We start from the raw sequence: 11788 nt of genomic DNA on the forward strand, positions 1-11788 counted from the left end.
CACATTTTCTTTATCTGTTTTTAGTTGAGGGGCCTCAGGTTATTTTCAGTTTCTAGCTATTACAAATAACTGCTCTATGAACATATAAGACATTCTTTGAGTATATGTCTAGGAGTGTTATAACCAGGTCATGAGGTAAATGGATTCCCAGTTTTCTAACAAGCCAGCACTCCGGAGACAGAGGCAGGTGTATCTCCAAGTTCAAGGGCATTCTGGTCTACAGAGTCTAGCCAAACTTACCTTTTCCAATGTCTTTCTATAAGTTCAAATTCTGAACTGAAATTTATTCTCAATGGTCCTAATATACCCTATGTCCTCTACCTTCTAGTTTTATGGCCAGATACACATTCACCCTATGATCACCAATTATATTTTTTTCTTCTATTTCCTATGATTTATCTAAATGAGTTTCTCTTTTCTAGTTATACAAATATACTTCATATTTTCCTTATTTATACATAAAACACCATTTAATTGTTCCATAGTTCATAATTTCTAATTAGGGATCTAATTTGGTACATTGTTTTCCAATTATTGATTTTAGTGTTCATCATGCAAACATGAGGTTTTATGAGAAGGAGCTTATATATTCATTAAAAATATAATTCCATAAATTAGCTGGTACACAACTCTGTGCCATTTAATAGCCAACAACTAACTGGCCATCATTTGTTAATTGTGAACTGAAATGACATAGATATTTTAACTAATTATGACACAAAATAGAGTTTGTGCCCATAAACATAGTAAATCCAGTCATCCAGGGTCAAAGTACTTCCTAAATTAAGGAAGTTTAATTTGTCATAGTGTGCTTAGAGTTCTCTTGGCACTCTAAATCTTCTTCTAGATACTCAATTTCTTGTTTAGTTACTTGTATACTAAATTGTAATTATACATTATAATTTAGTACACACATTATAAATAAGAAATAAACATATTAATACTGACTATAAAGTCTTTCCTGAAGGCTCATTGAATTTTGGATCTTGAAGTTCTAAATTAAATACTCTGGAGGTTAGGGAAGGTCATAACAAGGCATCAAAGAAATCTAAGAGAGCAAGTGTTTTTCTGAGGAAAAATGCATGGCTGCCCAATTAGCAACAGAAATCACCTGTCAGACAGACCTACTTCAATCGGAATTCAATTTCTGTCAAATAGTCTTTTTTATTTCATTGAACTCATTTGTGTCTGAAGTCTCACCATTATTAATTATAATTGAGAATTTATTTCTATTCTTGTTTTAATCTTTTATTGAAACAGTTTTTGAGCACAAGTGATATGGCTCAGTTGGTAAAACTTCATGTCAGCAATCCTTATGGCCTGAACCCAAATAGTTGAAAAAGGTAATTGAGTCATAAAGTATTCGCTGTTCTTTGGATATACACCAATGTGCTCATGCATAACACAATAAATAAATGAATAAGTAAGTAAGTATAATTTAAATTTCTAGGTAGACACTTTATTTATTTTAAAGCTTTAAAGATAATATACAATCTTCTTTTATGCCAAATCCAATATTCTTATATTATTGTATAATAAAAAACAAAGCATTCTTTTAAAATTGATATTATTATATTATGATATAATGATATTCTCCTATTAGAAATGACATTGGAAATCACAGAGTAAAACATGGGTGTTATTCTACATACTTATTGGTAGGCATTAAGGTAGCAAGTTAAGAGTGTGGCAAATTGCTGTGAAAGAACCTACCCACTTTGAACATTGACAATTTATTCCACATAGAAATATAAGTAATTATATAGTTGGAAAATATGCTAATATTAATTTTTCTTTAAGCACTCACTTCAATATTTATTCTATAGAATTCTAATACAGTTATGTTCTAATGAGTTTAACAATGAAAATATTTTGTTGACCAAGAGGAACGTGAAGGGAAGCAGGCTGAGTCAGAAGGAAAGTAGAGGTGAAACACCGCTGGCTTTGAAATTAGGAAGTGTCATGGAACTAGACGTAAGACAATCCCTTGACTGGAGATAGCAGTGAAATAGATTGCTCTTTGTAGGCTCCAGAAATGCTGCTCTCTGCATGCAAGTTCAGTCCAGTGATGTACCTGACATACTTTTGATCTAAAATCAATAGGAAAATAGGTATATGGTAAATTCCCAAATTTGTAGTAATTTGTGAATGTCCCAGTTTTGTTTTGTTTTTTAAATCATTATCTAAACTTTTAGTACAAAAACTGAAATAAAATCCAAAATAGCTCTAATTGCTATTATTAATATGGCCAGGATATATTTCAATAGAAGATATATTGTAAAATCTCAAAATGGTTTGTTTTTTAAGACTGTCCTTTGGCATCCATAGGTTCCTCCTACCTTTTTTTCTTTACTTTGGTTAAATTTGAACCTCTAAGTTAATTTAAGCCACTTCATGGCTTTGAAGAATATAACTCACTTAAGAAAACACCCAAAATCTCTTGCCTATAAGGCACCATGTAATTCATAATTACTCCATAGTTTGTTCAAAATTCTCCCATCTGACCTCCTATTTGAGTCTCCCATATCATCAATAAATTAATTTAAAATTTAAGCAAACCACCATATATTGTTGGGCATGATGAGCTCTAAGACTGCAATATAAACATAGAGGAATGAATGGATTTATACAAATCAGTGACGACTATAGTTAGGAGACTTACAAACTACTCATCAGTGTAGTGTAGGTAAGAAAAGCATTTCATTATATCAGAAGAAAGAGGATGCCATCCTTAACAAAAATATTATTAATATAATAGACATGTAATTATCACATTTCACATTATATTTTAGTTTTGCTTTATTGATAAGATTGCCTTCCTTGACTATAGAAATATATTTTGAGAGAACAAAAACATAGTTGTATGAAAATCTTGAACACTGGAAATTTTTTGTGTGTTTCCAGGAAACTAAACTTTTCTATAGAAACTACGTTTAGGACCATTAACCTATTTTTATCATTGACAATAAATTTTCTATATCAGTGGATATAAATGGACTTTTACATTTTAAACTTAGAGTGATCTACCATGGACTATAATGGATCATTTTGAAGATGAACAATGAATAGTGAAATATAAAAGGAGAATAATGGAGGTAAAAATAAGCTCATCATTAACTAATATAAAACATATTTTATAAAAGCATTATATGTTGATTAAGATCTTTTACTAACTCAAATGGTATCATTTCCAATTCATATCAGAAAAAAATAAATTATAATTTCTATTTTTAAGATTCTATAAGAACTGAAGCTCAACTGTGATGGTATAATAAAAATTACCCCCAGTATTCATATAATTGAATCATTAGGGGATTACACTATTTGAAAAGATTAAGAGGTATAGCTTTGGTAGGGGAAGTGTGTCACTAGGGGTGGGTTTTGAGGTTTCAAGGGTCCAATGCAGGCCCAGTAGTTTTCTGTATTTTTGCCTCCTGAAGATGTGGAGGTTGAACTTTCAGCTCCTTTTCCAGCAACATGTCTGCCTCCACACCATCATACTTCCTGAAATGCTGATAATGAACTAAATAGCTGAAGCAATAAGCAAGCTCCAATTAAATGCTGTCCTGGTCATGGTATTCCTTCACAGCAATAGAACACTTATTAAGTCAGAAGTTGATACCAGGGAGTAGGGTATTGCTATAAAAGTCCTGACCACTGTTTGTTCGTGGAATATGAATATGTATTGGACTTTGAAAAAGAAAATTAGTTGGATGATTTACATGATATTTTATCAGCCCTCCCAGAAGGATCATGGAGGACATTGGTGTTGAGGGCAATGTGAAATATGGGGGCCTGGCTGAAAATGATTCAGAAGAGAAGAATACTAGCAAGTGGTCTGATCTTATGGCACATAACTAGACATCAATTTAGCTTAGTAATGACTGTATCATACGGTAATTAGTGTTCACTTTTATGCAGGTCTATAATGAAAAGAAACATGGTGACCAAAAGAAATACAAAATGTACTGCTCAAGGAGATAAAACATATTAAAAAAACCCTAATGTTAAAAGAAGTAAAGGAAGTAGTGAACTCAGGGCAAGACAGCACACATCTAAGGTTCCAACTTGTAACTAGGGAATTTAAAAAAAAAAAAAANAAAAAAAAAAAACACTTAAGAAGTGCAGGAAATGATAAAAATAGGAAGCTGATAAAAATGTGTTTGAACAAGGAGACCAAGTTTCAGTCACATGGTTCTGGTTTTATAGAGCCAAGGATGCAATATAGACGATGTGGAATCTACCTCCTCATCTAAGGGAAGCTGCTGAGGCCAGGTACATGTGAGGCGTGTCCCCATATGGAGGTCCAGAGAGGACATTGCATGAAGTGTTGGAGACCCAAGACATTGGAGATGCCAGAGTTGCTTGATACCTGGCAAACCAGTCTGCTAACAAGGTATGGAAACAGCTGAAGTGAGAAAAATATTGAAGTCAGCAATGATGAAAGAAGTTAGAGACCTAAAGAGAGCTTTGACAACAGACATAGAGATGCCTAGTCTAGAGTTTTCCCAGTTGTTCTGACATTTTGCTTTGGTTCACTATTTTTTCATTATACCCCATTCCTCCCTTTTGGAATGCTAATGTCTATTCGCTGCCACTATGTATTGCTTTTTTATTTTGATTTTACAAGGTATTAAAATAGGAGATCAGCATGAGTCTCAAAAGAGACTTTGAACTTTGGACTGCTAAAGAATGTTGAGATTGATTGTTACAGACAATGGGAACTTTTGAAGTTAGACTCAATATATTTTTGTTCTTTGATATGGCTAAACATCCAATGTTGTAGTTTAAATAAGACCTGCTCCCTTAAGTTCATACATTTTAATTATTAGGCAATAGTATAATTTGGAAGGGTTATGGGTTGTGGCCTTGTTGGAAAGAAATGGATCACTTGGGGTGGACTTTGAGGTTTAAAAGGCCCGATCCATTCCAGGTTGCTTTCTCTCTTCCTGTTCCCAATATAGAACTCTCAGCTACTTTTCAGACACCATGTCTGTGCTGTCATGCTTCCCACCATGCTAATGCCTCTGACACTGTAACCAACCCTGAATTAAATGCTTTCTTCCTTAAGAGTTTCTGTGGTTATGGTTTCTCTTTGTAGCAATAGAACATTGACTAAGACACCTCAATATATTATTCAGGCATTTTGCATACTCAAAATATTGTCATTGCTATTTTATGATGTATAAGTCTATCAGCTAGATTATCAAAGATTCATAGAAAATACGTTCTCCAAATTATCTTTTATCAATTTGACTATAGCTCCAAGACATATATTAGTTTAGAGGAATACAGTTTCATAAATTTCAATACTAATCATTTTCTCTTGGGTACTAATCAGTATAGACTTTTCCTAATGTTCACTACACTTTGTCATTTATGCTGACAGGCAAAGAGAACTATGCAATTTTACAATGAGATGAAGATATATTATATTAAAATAATGCTTGCAAAAGCACTTTAAAGGTTATCTAAATTTTATATTTATTTATTTAGGTTCTTGAATTTATGTACATGTGTATATCTCATCTCTCTCGGTCTGTGAGTGTGTGTTTGTTTGTGTATGTATAACAGTGCTTTAAATACTGATATGCAGTATTTAAAAATAAAGTAGGAATGACTCTTTCTCATTAATTCCTTGTCAGTTTGAACTCATTATTAATTGAATAACATGTCAAAAGTTTAAATATCCTTTATTTTTGTTTTGCGTTAGCATCATTATCATAGTTTATTATTTTTATTACTTTTGAAAACTAAGTAAAAAGTATAGACTGGGAAAAACAAGGCATCAAATTGATTATCTTGAAGATTCCACTACTGACTATGAAAGTACATTCTCTTGCATTGTTCTCTCTAGTCCACAATCCTTGTAGGGAATCTGGTGCAATGTACTTGATCATATTCTGCTCAAGCCCTTCATTGTGATTCTTCTCCAGGCTCACGTCCCTACCCACCTCCTCCAATATTCTTTTTTTCTCCTTTTCCTTCTTTTCTCCAGTGTATACAGTTAAGATGCTCAACTACACTTAAAAGTGGAGCCTGCCTTACAAAGTGTTCAATCAACTAGGAATCATGGTTGATAAAACTCTTAAAGTCAGTCCTTATATTCTCTAATAATCAGTAAATTACAATCTTAATAACATAATTAAACTAAATATTGCTAAAATTGATTCAATTATATACATTTTTTAAAATTAGTAAAATATCAGAGTACAGAAGAGTACCGACATATACTAACCACTATTAAAGTTATCATTTCAAGCTAATATTTTCAATCCAATGTATTATATATTTAATATATTAACATATTAACTCCATAATTATCTATGAAAATTGTCAATTAAAGTCTATTTTTAAGTTTCTACTGGGTGAACTAATGAATTCAAAAACATTATATAAATTACATTGATATAAATTTAAAGTTTTTTTCAGAAAATTGTTACAGTAGCAATAAAATAAACTAGGAGCAAAATAATACCCAATGTTATCATTGGGTTTAAATATACAGTAGTTATTAACTACTGGGTAGTTATTTTACAAGGTGACATATTTCAAAAACAATAAGATCTACTACTTATTTTTCAAATGTGCAAATATTATATCACTTCAGGAAAATGTAAATAAACATGATTTATGTTGTAGGCCAAAAACTACAAAAAATAAAAACAAAATAAACACAAGAACAAAAATCCAAAACAACCAAAACTCAAGAATAACAGGGTATTGCAAGGACTTGAATAATATTTTTTATCATTATAACATTTTATTTAGGGTTTTTTGTGTGTCTTTACTTTTTTTTATTTCTGAGACAGGATTACATACTGTGGCCAAGATAGGCCTTGTAAACTATGCCATCCAAGGTTCAAGAAATCCTATTGGCTCTGTGTCTCTAATTTTGGAATTTCAGACATGCTAGTTAAAAGTGAAAAAACTATGTACATGATAATTAGCATGACAGGAAGAAAAATGGTCATACACCTGCTTCCAGAAGGGCACAAAGTAAACAGAAAATCCTCTTTTGGTCTTCTGTCTTCCCTGTCATTCTATGTTTCTGCCCTACATCAATAGGCATTGCAGACTTTTTTTTTAGGCGTTCAACACACGTTAACTCCTCCTTAAGCTCACATAATTTATGTGTGCAAAAATTGACTCAGAAAACACAAGCACTCCTTAAATGAGGGCATTAACACCTATGTTTCCACCTCTAAATATCTATAGACAAGTATACATACAATGACAACAGAGTGAAAACCTTTTATATGGCAACAAGAAAAGAGTGGGGTACCTGTGGCTTTTCCTACAGTTGCAGAGAACATCCCAACATCACCAGCAGGGACATTTTTACTTAAGGTATCCCTCAGAGTTGTCATCTTCTTGCTGATTAATTTTGCTTACTTAAATTACTAATCATTAGAATCCAAGAAGATAATTTATCATGATACAGTTGGCTTCATTCAGAGATGCTGTGGATATTCAATACACACAAGGCAATGAACGTCATCTATCACATAAGATGACTCAAAGATGAATATCAAATCATCATCTGATACAGCAAAGACATTTTACAAAATTCAATGATGCTTTATAATAAAAACCATGGACAGGTTAGGAATGTAAGAGATATTCTTTCACTAAAAGTGATATTTAGAGCATGCCTATGCCCAACATGGTAAGTAGAGTAACTGTGAAAGCATCTCCACTATGATCAGGAACCAGAAAAGGAGGTCCACTCTTTGTACTGTTAATATAGTACCTAACGTTTTACAAGGGATTAAAAGGAAATTAAAATATAAGAAAATTGAAAATTATAAGTCAAAAGTATAACATGAGACAAGTAGGAAACTTGAAGGCCTGGGGCTGAAGATTCTGCATAAGACAAGCCCAGGCAAGCCCAAGCAGGCAGTCAGCAGGCCCTTTGTTGTAAACCAGTCCAGGCATGCCTAGGCAGGCAAGCCCAGGCATGCCTGGATAACCTTGTTACAAAGAAAAATACAGGAACTGGTCTGGGTTATTTTTGACTGACTCATGCTGACCCAGCCAAGCCACTGGCCATAACTATACAGTTGTTCAAATGAGCAAATTGTGCGAAGCTGCTCCAATTCCTCCCAACCCCCCAACCCTTTCCCTATAAAAACCCCTAGCTTTCAAGCCTCGTGGTCGATTCCTCTGTCTCCTGCATGAGATATGTATCGGCCTGGAGCTCTGCCATTAAACTGCCTCCTGCTTTTGCAACAAGGTCTCTCAAGTTTCATTGGGTCACCCCAATTCCCGAGACTTGAGTGGGGTCCCCAAAAAGGGGTTCTACAGGTAAAGCTACAATGAGCATGGACTTTAAGTATTATTGAGTTTTTTCCATGCTAATGATGATGATGGTACTGTTCTTTATGGTGAAAAGCTTTGTTTAAGGAACTGACATATTCCAGATTTATCGCAAATCTAAATATAATAGCAACATTACACTGCTTCACGGAAGGAGATAGTAAACAACAGATAGTAAGTTTATGTCTCAAGTTAATAAACAATTACATAGGACTGAGTCAAGATTACAACCCAAGTATATGGGCTCCCTGTTAATATGTTTAAAGCAGTAGGAAGCATTTGATAATATTTATAATAGACATAAAATGAGAGTTTGAAACTCATTTTGGTATTCATAAGAGGCCATTGACTGTTTCTGAATATTTATGTGAATATTTCTGTGAGGATGGAGAGAACAGACACAATTCAGGGAGACTTATGAAGAAGAAATTGCAGTATTTGAGGGATGATTTTATATGGAGCGAAATGTAATCAAGAGCAATATTCAAGTATTCAGAAACCTACACAGTCTAAGTACCAATCAATCAGATTGAATGTCAGATCAATCAACTTAGACAACAGCTGCTTTACCAGAGTCATGCTGGCTGGGCTCATTATCAGCCCACTTAAAAAGAGTGGACAGAGTGTGGAGCTCCTGTTTCTACTTTAAATGAATGGGCAGGCAGCAACGAAGGATTTATGGCCAAGGTATAATGCTGTGCTGAATTACAGTGTGCTCTTTTTTTCCTTAGCAAAATAGTTTTTTGCAGTTTCCTCATTAAAAAAATTGAAGCTTTTTGTGCTAAGTTCATGATACTGAAATTGTGATCCCAAGCCAAATTAATAAATTGGCATCAACTCACCAGTAAAAAATATGTATTATTTCAATTATTTTTTATTTTGTTCATGAACTCTGTACTTAAAATTAACCTAACTTTTATCAACTGCATTCTAAATTATATATACCTCAGCAAACTAAATTCAAAAGAATAATTTATTTAGATTAAAGTTGTTTCTTCTCATTGCACAACATAAGAGTTTCAAATTTATTATGCTATTTAACTATTTTAACAAATTATTGTAAGTTGTCATGCAGGTGTATGTAATAGTTATTTCTTAAATAGTAAAATTGTACATCCATTGATAATTGTACATCCATACATAAATTGTATAGTTATCGGCATTTGCAAGGGTTATATCCATCCTACTGTGTCTTGACTTTGCTGTATCTCCTCAAAGACTGTCTAAGGTAAGCTTTTAACAGGAGATATTCAAAAGCAATGAATACCCTGGGAATATTGTCTTTATTCACCTTCCTGGGTTTCTTATTTTCAGGATTATTATCTGACACTAGCCTACAAATGTGTATATGAGAATGGGAGAAACACTTATTTATGAGAGGAATTTTAATTGCTACAGCTTATTTCAGATTAATTTATAAACCAAATCCTGTCTTTTAAATTAAAATTTATTCATTCATCCATTGCATGTATGTCTGTGTGTGTTTGTGTGTATGTACGCCTGTAAATGAAGGGATTCCTTTGCTGCCTCTGGGTACATATTGGCATCAAAAGTCGAGAGTCTAATTTATCCTCCCTCCCTGGATGCCAGGACTGAAGTATTATTTCTCTCCTACAAACATATGTACTAAGGTATTTGCTGAAAACAGACCATTAACAACTGATCATCACCCTTTAGCTATACATAAAACCATAAAACAAATATCTATAAAAAAGACAACAAATAACATTTTTAAATGCCCTCATACCAGTACAAAGAGAAATGGGGACAACAATAAAGAGGATGAGTTAAATATAATCAGTCACCTGTGGAAATAGTGACAGCATATTGTTAAGTGATAGAGGGATTTTTTTTCACTATGTAATGCAATTGATTCCTTTGGTGAAACTGAGAAATGAATTCTATTCTTAGGACTTCAGAGCCTTTCTGTGTCTCTCTATACCCTGCAATCTCCCAGCCATATTAACACAAATCAGAATAAATATACTCCTTGTGCCTTAGATCCCCCTGATACAAGGAACATCTGGTTAATTATTTCCAGTTGGGGCATGGGTGCCCAGTGGTAGATTACCATTAATTTGACTTGTGCCTTGTTTAAACTCCGGAAGATTAAAATAATAGATCAGTTTGTTTAGCTAAACAGATATATTCATAAACATTTATAAATGTATGCTTCCCATGCAGTTTATGAAAGAACCCTAAATACAGGAAAACACAATCAACTAATTCTACCATTTGGAGATAGTATTATTGTGATCTTTTAAATCAACAGATACATAGGAAAATATCATAAAAGGAAGATAAGAATAGTAAATTGGAGAAATAATGTAAGGGCCTATTGAAGTGGAAACTTAATGGTTCTTTGGGAAATCAGTTGGATGGTGTTTTGCTGGGGCAAATGTATGAAGGAACATTCTGTTAAAGCAGACACAGGTGTGAAAGACTAAGGCAGACTCATGAAGCAGACACAGGAAACATGTGAAAGAACATGTGATGAAAGATTCTCTCCTAACAACACACACATATTGGTCCACCTTCCACTGTGTAATTGAGCTGTATTTGTTGGGACTCCATAGAGAGAAACACACCAAAAAACTTCTGGAAGTCTCCTGCAGTTTGCTGCCACTTCCAAGGACTTTGGTTCATTGGATGCGCGTGCTGAGGCAAGACCTGAGGTGAGACAAGACGCATGCTGAGGTGAGAGCCACGATGTGGAAAGGGACATGGACATCATGTGATGTTTGGAGTGTATAAGTAGGACTACATGGAGTGACAGAGACAGAGCTTGGCTTGCTGGTACAGCAAGTTGTGCAATACTGTGGGTCTCGTGTCTTTGTTGATCTTTATCTTCTTGAGAGAGGCACAGCCAAGAACTTCTCCTGATGTTCCTGTTTATCCTTCTGCTGACTCAAGCCAAGGCTGAGGCCTGGCTGTCTCTGCTAGGTTATGTCACCACTGTTGCTAACCTGACTAACTAGACTGCCTTTGTATCCCTGAGGTGTTTGCAAGTGGATTAAGCTGCTGCTGCCTGCCAATCTATGAAGTGGACTGCTGATTTCCAGACAACACAGATGGGTGTTGCTCCAAAGAACCTTCCTAACAAGTCCACTCCTTGCTTCTGTTCCCTTTTTCCACTACCTCTGGTGGGCGGTGGGCTACAAGAGAGGTTAAAGCATTTAAGAATTATCATTAAAAATAGGATTTGAAAAAAATTAAAGTTACACCTATCTTTGATGTATTTGATAGCCACTCTTTTAAGTACATCCCAAGTCAATGAAATAAAAGTTAAGTATGTTCTCACATAGAATTTTAACATTGTTATATTTATCCAGTATTCTAGAAATTCAAGCAACCTGATAACTAATGCTCTGCCTCCATCATTTCTAAAGACAATATAGAAACAGTTATCCTGTGGATCATGACTGAAAACTATGCTATATTTTGCCTCTAGACACAAAATATTTTGTTT

This window comes from Mus pahari, chromosome 4 (assembly GCF_900095145.1).
Source record: "Mus pahari chromosome 4, PAHARI_EIJ_v1.1, whole genome shotgun sequence".
In the NCBI taxonomy this organism is placed as follows: Eukaryota; Metazoa; Chordata; class Mammalia; order Rodentia; family Muridae; genus Mus; species Mus pahari.